The 9,758-nt window shown below is 35.8% G+C and overlaps 1 long non-coding RNA gene across 1 annotated transcript; it reads left to right on the forward strand.

Annotated features, from left to right (window-relative positions):
* The first annotated feature begins 6,565 nt into the window (after window positions 1–6,565).
* Window positions 6,566–9,484, forward strand: LOC137037083 (uncharacterized). The gene is made up of 4 exons (XR_010897245.1): window positions 6,566–6,630; window positions 7,316–7,405; window positions 7,559–7,715; window positions 9,316–9,484. It is a non-coding gene; the product is annotated as an uncharacterized lncRNA (long non-coding RNA).
* Window positions 9,485–9,758: the final 274 nt, after the last annotated feature.

A 9,758-nucleotide genomic window follows, 5' to 3' on the forward strand; every position in this document is an offset into this window, starting at 1 on the left:
CCCTCCTGAACAACTTGTGGTGATGTAGGTGCTGTTTGATAATTTTTTTTAGGCTTTCTGAGTATTCAAGACTCAACTAATCTCTGCAATTCTCCAGCTGTGATCCTTAGAGAGTCTTTGGCCACTCAAACTTTCCTCCTCACCGTGCATTAGGATGATTTAGACACACGTCCTCTTCCAGGCAGATTTGTAATACGTTTAGTTGATTGGAACTTCTTAATTGTTGCCCTGATAGTGGAAATGGGGATTTTCAATGTTTTAGGTATTTTCTTACAGCCACTTTCTATTTTGTGAAGCTCAACAATCTTTTTCTGCACATCAGAACTATATTCTTTGAATATATCATCTTTGATCATATTTATGAAGGGGTCTAATAATTCTGGCCACAACTGTATGTATACATTAAGATATATATCCATAAAAACGGTAAAGAAATACTACATAATTTTGTTATAGTGGCGTAATAATCTGTTTGGTTGTAAAATGTCGGCTATTGGCTGTATCATGAAGTAAAATCAAATGAAATCGATAGGCCTAACGTTACCTGTGGAATTGTTCACAGACAGCATACGCAGCTCAACTAATAAAGATCTTCATCGCTGGCAAACAATTGGATGCATTTGCAGATTTGCTTTTAATTGACTGTAGGTCCACTGCCACTTCATCCACTCCGAGTGAGAAACCGCTTCGAACGATTCAGCGCGTGCAGGAACTGAACAAATCATTCAAACTGATTCGCGAATCAATTTAGACAGCTTTACCAACTTGTTTGATCAAGCCTTTGAACAGAATTGACTCAAAAAGAATGATTCATTTGTGAATGGGGCATCGTTCATGAAAAAAGAGACAGTGCGCATGTTATAAACTACGCATTTCTTAACATTTACAGTATTGAATTAAAATAAAGTAACAAGAGGAACGTTGCCCATTGTAGCGAAGTAAAAGTACAGATTTTTCATTACAAATGTACTCAAGTTAAAGTAAAAGTACCCACATTTTAATCTACTCTAAAAAGTACAAGTTTTCCAAAAACTACTCAAGTACATGTTACAAAGTAAATTTACATCGTTACTACCCACCTCTGGTCAGAATGCATGAAATAGCATTATGTCAAAACTTCTCCAGGGCCCCAAAATACCCTCAGATCCCAGATGCTTAAAGTCCAATGAAGATGAAGATGATTAGGGTTCAAAAAGTGAATATTTAATAAATAAAACAAACTCATGTAGCATAACAGTCAAACAGCAAAAAACAGCATGCTAGGCACAAACAATACCAGAGAACAAACTGAATGAACTGAAGGACTTAAATACACTGAGTGAATTAACTCGATGAACAGGTGACAACGAATTAATCACAAATGAAGAGCAGGAAAATGGAACAAGAGAAACAAAAATCCATGAAAATTAAACTAAACACAGACAGATTGTGACAAGTCTGAGAATGAAACAAGACAGAGTACAAACACGGTCGAGACTGAGACAAGACAGAGACATTCACAAAATGGTCTTGGGACCGGTCTTGAGACCAAGACTGGTCTCGAGGACTACAATGCTGTGGTATATTGAAATACATGTATGAACTGTAGATGTCTAATTTACAAATTGCCTAGAAGGTACAGAGACCATGCAAAAAAAAAAAAAAAAAAAAGTGTATGCTAAGATGTGATAAAAGAGTGTGTACCCAATACTTGATTTTCTGAAGTTCGATACTGTTAAAAAACATATAGGTGACAAGGATTGCCTTACTTGCTCTCTCGCTCCCTCCTGCTTTTTTGGTGAAAGATCTACCCATGAGCCCAACGGCAGATTCCGACAGCCTGGGTGAAGTTATAATGTGTGTATGTCTTTCCAGCGCTCCTGTGAAGTTCACTTAATCTTTAGAATTTAGTTTCAATTGTACTTTAGCTGCACACTTAATCTGACTCCAATTTCGAATGATTATTACTCTTAGATCGTGTTTCTAATTAGGAATTAATTATTGTCACACACCACAGGATTCCTATAACTACATGAGTGTACTTTCAGCAGAGGACATTCCGGAGAAGAGGTGAACGTGGTTGCCAAGAGAAATAAATTTCACCCACATGTTTAGCGATTCTGTGAACCTATTGTGCAATATGTGACTGCTCTGTGTGAACTGTGATTTCGGCGCACTCACGGGTGACATGATTAGAGATGAGTTCATAGAGAAGACATGCACTCCACATATTCACACACACATCTGCTGTTGGAAATGGACCTTACTCTACAAAAGGCAATTACTATCACAGGACAAATTGAGTCTGCAGTAGCTGAAGCTAAAGCTTTGGAGCGCACTGAAGCTTCAGTTAAAGTAGTGCCTACTGGCTCACATGACGGTGCAAAGCCGCAGTGGTGACAGAGATCTAGTCCACATAATCTACAGTTTCTCATCAGCTGAATGAATGAATCACAGAAAAAGATGGATGCAAAAATATCCTTCCGTTGTGGCGCATACTTCACAAACTACCCCAAATGCCCAACCAAACAGTCTAAATGCAGACAGTGTGGAAAAGTTGGACATTTCCTTAGAGTTTGTCGCAGTTCTGCATTCACATGCAATGTACAACAAGTTGCTGCACCTGAGTTAAATCTAAAACAATGAAACGCCACTGCCTATGAAACAGAAACAAAATCTTACATGTAATGTTACATGTAATGCATCCTCACAAAAGATCTGTACCGCCAACACTTTGTAGATATTTCCCTTGCTCTGTATAATGTTCGTTTAGTGATTTACTGTATATTAAAAAGACTATTACAGTTGTAGGGTGCCTTACCATTACAGTCAGATATCACTGTCATCATATGCAGGCTTTTTTCTACATTGTACCAGGCAGAACACAATTACTTGGCATGGATCTCTTTACTGCTTTGCATCTTGAGATAAGGAATGGATCTATTATGTCTTCTGCAGAGAACTGTCAAACTGCTGTCAACTTCACTGAGCCTTTGGGTGTGGCTGGTGGCTTTGTACATAAAGTAAATGCACGTTCAGTACAATAGAAATTGCGTAGATTGCCATTTGCAGTGAGAGAAGCAGTCTTGCGAGAGTTAAAGAAACTAGAATATGAAGGGATCATAGAAAAGTGGAGTCATTTCCTTGGGTGTCGCCACTGCTGGTCATTCAAAAACAAATCTGGAGGACTTCAACTGTGTTAGACAGTCAGACAGTCACCCTTTGCCACACATTGAGGAAGTTTTACAGAAATGAAGCTCTAGCGCAAGTTCTGCCAGGAAGACTCAAATGTTACGTCACTTATTAATTCAGATCTAACCAATCATTATCTAACACTTGGAGCATAAAAGATTGGTACTTACACTTGTCTGAGTTCGCAGATGCTGACGCAAACTTTCACCTTCATCCTCCCCACCACCACCAGGATGGTCCCTGTCCATACTCCCCGGGGGTTGGCTATGCCCCTGCCTTCAGTTTCAGGCAGGAAATGCAAAGTCTTCAACCCTCAGGACCTGAGCTACGGACGGGGCCTACGCCAAAGATCATTAACCTTATATATTCTGCTTGCTGTTTGGTAATAATTATCAGTGTTACGTTATCTTGCCTCCAGAGTCTTTCTGGTAGAACTTCATGGGGATTTCATGTTCTCGACAATAGATCTCCAGAATGCATACCACCAAGTGACCCTTCATCAAGATAGTAGGGATCTGATGGTTTTCGTTACCCATGATGGGCTCTATTGTTTCACACGGGCCCCTTGCATTCTGGACTCAGCACCAAATGTGTTTCAAAGGATCATGTCTCAGGATGGTGATCAGGATGGTAGTTTCCCTAAATCCACAAAACACACATTTATCATCAATATTGGGATTAATGACTGAAATAAAAGCGTTAACAGCCACAGCCCCATGTAAAATCCTCCATTGTAAATAACCAGATCGTTTTATCAATGGTGGTTTGTACAGCAACCTCCACACTGGCTTCATTTCCTCTTTCAACCCAAGTTTGTCTCACCAAACTGTATCAATCCTCCCATTTAACATTACTTTATTTAAAACTTTAACAAAGCATTTATACATCACTTTCCCTCCTACTTCATTCAGTAATAAATTTTGTAGTCCGTTAAGATCAAACAAAGGACCCGATAATTCTTTTAAGTCTGGTGTGATCCCAAGCTTTGGAAAAGGGTCTCTTAGATCCAAAGTTGCTCTTCCATATTTAAAATCCTTTATCAAAGACAATTCCTCTGTTGTTAGCCTTGTTTTCCACATCTCCACTATGGTTAACATGTGGCGAGTTGATTTCTGACCCAACAAGCTGGCCACTGCATTTATATCATTCAGCTCGGGTCCAGCCACATCAGTGAGCCTCAGTGTCAAAGATTTGGTAGCACACAGTCTCTGCACAAGTCCTGGAACATTCACACCATCCCATCGAGCTCCTTTAATAAGAGGTTCTTGTAATAACCAGTACAAATAATTGATCTCCTCCATCCTGCACACATTGAACAGTCCCCACACTTTGAAAAGTCCACAGTAAAATGAGACAGTCCAGCCAGACATAATTGTTTCACATGCATTAGAAACAGGGCAGCATCAAGTCCGAGTCCATCCATTGTGTGTAAATGGACTAGCCCTTGTCCTCCCGCTTCTTTAGGGAGAAAGAGCACACCTTGAGGAACACCATGTTAAAGAAAGAGAGAGAGAGAGAGAGAGAGAGAGAGAGAGAGAGAGAGAGAGAGAGAGAGAGAGAGAGAGAGAGAGAAATAAATACTTTCACCTTTTCTTTGACCGGAAGCAGATCAGACATTTGTTGAGTTATAAAACTGCATTTTTTTTTGAATATTTAATGTTCAAATGTTATGTTGTGTTGCATGTTGTTGACATTCAGAACTGTTGTTGTTGTTTTGTTTTTGTTTTGTTTTTTTCTTGTGTTTTGTGCTTCATTGTAAGTCATCTGCAAAAAGGGGAATATGTGGTATATTGAAATATATGTATGAACAGTAGATGTTGCTAATATATACAAGTTGCCTAGAGATGACACAAAGAAGTGTATTCTAAGATGTGATAATAAAAGTGTATACCTACTACTTGATATTCTGAAGTTTGCTACTGCTAAATGCATAATAAACACTAACTACCTAACAGTCTACTACTCTAATGAGAATTATTTGACATATAGTGCCAGGGTTAGTTGACATAGTTGCGAAGTTACTTATAGTTACTTATAGTTATAATGTCTTAAGTAGACTATCAAAATAAAGTTTGGGGTTATTGGAAAAAGAAGTAAATTACATTGAGTAAAGATATTTCCACAAAACATATTAAGCATCAAAAACTATTCTCAACACTGTTAAAAATAAGAACCATTAATAAAAACCAACTGAGCACCAATAATAATTGATAATAACTGAGCACCAAATCAGCATATTAGAATAATTTCTGAAGGATCATGTGACACTGAAGTCTAGAGTAATGGATGCTGAAAAAAACAGCTTTATCACAGGAATAAATTACATTTTAAAATATATTAAAATAGAAAACATTTATTTTAAATTGTAATATTTTACAATATTAATGTTTTTACTGATCAAATTATTATTATTATTATTATTATTATTATTATTAATGTTTTTAATGATAAATATAGCCACATAAGCCTGAGACTTATCGAAAACATCAAAAAATCTTAAATTTTCCAAACTTTACACTTTTTTTTTAATTGAACAAAACAAATTAACAAGACATAGCAGTACAAAGTAAGAGACCAATGACACATATATATGCACACACATACAAATAAAGGAAAGATGAAAAAAGAAAAAACAAGAAAAATATATAGATGTATAAATATAGCAGTATATTTAGGTACAGTGATAAGTTTACGCAATAGGTTAATTTAGTGTGATAATATTAATCGTTATTAATTACATTTAACTGGTGATGTGGAGATAGATTAAAAGATATACACTGTAAAAAATTACTCATGAGGGTGTTAAATACAACCCATGAAAATTAGTTATAGTTTACTTAAGTATATGAGTTAGCAAGTAAAATAAAAAATAATGGGTACATTCTACCTCCACTATCTATTTCTTATAAGTATTAACTGCAAGACTAAAAAAATAAGTAAAATTTACCCCTAAATATTAGCTTTGGCACCGCAAAGTGCGCATGCGTCAACATCCAGGCGGGAATCACGGGAGTCACCATTTTCCATGTCATTGACGGTGGCGGAACAATGATTGGTGAACCTACAGGTAAGTTTTTATTTAACTTGTTGATATCATCATGAATGCAAATGTTAAGCTGTTTAACGTTAAAATCTACCAGAAGAATAGTCATTTCTCTGTCTCTGTTGTCGCACCACAGTCTGGTGACAGATTGACATGTTATAGTTGTCAGTCAAGTTAGCATTGGAAGCGGAATACATTGTCCAGTAACGTTACTTGCCCCTGCGAATGCGAGTAAACATCTACGTTTATGATTTAAATATAGCTTCCATTACTGTAATGTACATGGCTGAAATTCGTGCACAGCAAAGCTGTTACACGTGAGTTGAACTTGAGCAAGTGACGAGAGAGAGAGAGAGAGAGAAATGGACGGTTGATGGCGTTCGGAGCAGAAAAATAGCAGTAAAGCTGTCGATGTGGTATGCTAGATAACTACTATTAAAGTTTTCTTGCATTTATCTGTTGATATTGAGTTTTGTGTTAGAAAAGATCAATTTATAAAAGCCATATTACTATTATCATTTACAGATTTAACGTATACGTTTCCCTTTCCGTGGGCGTTTTTAATTTAATGTCTGTTTTAAAAAAGTGTTTCGGGATTTATAAGATCCAAATTTATTGTCAACGTTAATTAGCTTATGTTTGAAATAGTTGTTTGTATAAGTGCGTGCATCTTCCTATTCCTGTGTTTGAGCAATGTGCTTCATTCGTAATAATTAAGTTTATAAATTTGGCATTACAGCTAACGTTAATCAGCCTCTGACTGAGCACATGGTTAGCATTAATATGCAGCCATTAGCATGTGCTCTGCTAACAACAAAAAGCAAAGGATTGAAAATATGTATTTTTTATGCTCCTTATGTGATCTGTAAATAACAGTTGTAATGTTTTTATAATTGATATATATAAATCAATTGTTTGAGTTAACTTGGATTTTCAAATACCTAACACATAATTTCTAAGTTAGTTGGTGGAATTATTTAGCAAAATATGGAACATATAAATGGATATGAATATAAATTATGTACAATTCATTTTACAGGAGTGTGATAATCTAATAATTTCAATATCCTGTTTCTGACATTTTTTTTTTTTCTGCCGCAGATGAATCTAGAAGAAGAATTAAAGAAGAATTCATAGCAGTTATCAAGACAAGTTAACTTCAGGTGGCCTGGATTGTTCAGTAAGGCTCAGGTAAGGATGTTTGTTAGTTTATTTTTTATTTTTTTGTCAAGAACTGTTGTTCGTCTCATTTGTTTAATTAAAATTGGTTTCAAACCTTATAATCAGTGACTCAAATTGAGAAAATTATTGTATTTTTGTGTTGTCCTTTTACTGATTTACTAGATCAAAGAGGAATTCCGACGTATAACAACAGGCTCCTTGGAGGAGACATTTATGATGAATCTTGATGGGTGCACACCACGTCTTTCTGCAGTTGATGCATGCCAAAGGAGGAGCATTTGGTACCAAGATGCATCCTCTCCTGAGCACTGTAAATGAGGTATCTTTCTGTTTTTATCTCATTTCACAAAAAATAAAAATGAAAACTCTCAACACACTGAACTTAAAAAATATGTAAATAGACAAAAGCAAAACAAGCAAATTAAAGAAACACTTTTGAAAATGCTCATTTTTTATTTTCAAATCCATTCAGCTGAACTTCGGGTCAGGCGGTACCACTTTTAGCTTAGCATAGTTCATAGAATCTGATTAGATCGCTAGCATCTCACTCAAAAAAAGACCAAAGAGTTTTGATATTTTTCCTATTTAAAACTTGACTCTTCTGTAGTTACATCATGTATTAAGTCTAACAAAAAATTAAAAGTTGTGATTTTCAGGTCAAAGATCATGTAAACTTGCTTAACATAGAACTAAAAGTCACATAATAAGCTCAGATCATTAAAAAACAATCACAGTGAAAATACTTGACATTGATTTCTACTCACAGATTTAGATGCACAAATTTAATGTAGACTTTTAATCTCATATACACATTGATCAACAAACCTAGAGAAGTTCAAACTTACTTGCTTGACACAAGAACAAACCTCATTGTTTTTTTACAGAGGCTCAAACATGCTGTGAGACAAGAAAATTAACTTCATTAGGTGTAACGTGTCAAGCAAGCATGCTTCAAGGGATAGTTCACCCAAAAATGAAAATTTGATGTTTATCTGCTTACCCCCAGCACATCCAAGATGTAGGTGACTTTGTTTCTTCAGTAGAACACAAATGATGATTTTTAACTCCAACCGTTGCCTTCTGTCAGTCATATAATGCGAGTGAATGGGAACAACAACAATAAGAGTCAAATAAACATGCACAGACAAATCCAAATTAAACTCTGCGGCTAAGACACGAAACGATCAGTTTGTGCGAGAAACCGAACAGTATTTATATAATTTTTTACCTCGAATACACCACTATGTCCAACTGCGTTCAGCACTTGGTTAGTGAGGTCTGATTGCGCTCTGACAACGGCAGTGATGTCTTGCGCATATACTTCAAAGAGTGCTAGACATTACTGCCATTGTCAGAGCGCGATCAGACATCACTAACCGAATGCTGAACGCAGTTGGACATAGTGGTATTTTAGAGGTAAAAAATTATATAAATATAAATTAATTTGGATTTGTCTGTGCATGTTTTTTTTTTTTACTCTTATTGTTGGTGTTCCCATTCACTCCCATTATTTGACTGACAGACGGCAACGGTTGGAGATAAAAATCATAATTTGTGTTCTACTGAAGAAACAAAGTCACCTACATCTTTGATGCCCTGGGGGTAAACAGATAAACATAATTTTTAGGTGAACTATCCCTTTCAGCTTCCGTTTGTCTAAATTGGATGCTGCAAACATTGTTTATTTAATTAATTAAACATTGTTAAATTAATAATTGTTTCATTTTGGGATACTCAGGTGAAGAATTTGGGTTTTGATTTTTATTTGTTACCCATTTATATTGAAGTGCTGATTAATACAGAAATCCTGCTTGTGATCAAACAATTGGCATCAACCAAGAAAACAACTGTAATCAAACAGCATGCTAATTTGCTTGAACTAACATAAAAACATATTTTTTGTTTGTTTTTTTCAACAGGAGAATGAACTTGAAGGCCACACAAATGAAATAATGAAGTTGGTGGTTATTCACAATCCCGCAGTTGAGGACCCACCAGATGTGGAATGAGCCGTCTGTACTTTTTTGCACTTAAAGGGTTAGTTCACCCAAAAATGAAAATAATGTAATTTATTACTTACCCTCATGCCGTTCCACACCCGTAAGACCTTTGTTAATCTTCAGAACACTAATTAAGGTATTTTAGTTGAAATCCGATGGCTCCGTGAGGCCTACATAGGGAGCAATGACATTTCCTCTCTCAAGATCCAATAATGTACTAAAAACATATTTAAATCAGTTCATGTGAGTACAGTGGTTCAATATTAATATTATAAAGCCACAAGAATATTTTTGGTGCACCAAAAAAAAACAAAATAACGACTTATATAGTGATGGCCGATTTCAAAACACTGTTTCACAAT

The sequence above is a fragment of the Chanodichthys erythropterus genome, chromosome 15 (assembly GCF_024489055.1).
Source record: "Chanodichthys erythropterus isolate Z2021 chromosome 15, ASM2448905v1, whole genome shotgun sequence".
Classification (NCBI taxonomy): domain Eukaryota; kingdom Metazoa; phylum Chordata; class Actinopteri; order Cypriniformes; family Xenocyprididae; genus Chanodichthys; species Chanodichthys erythropterus.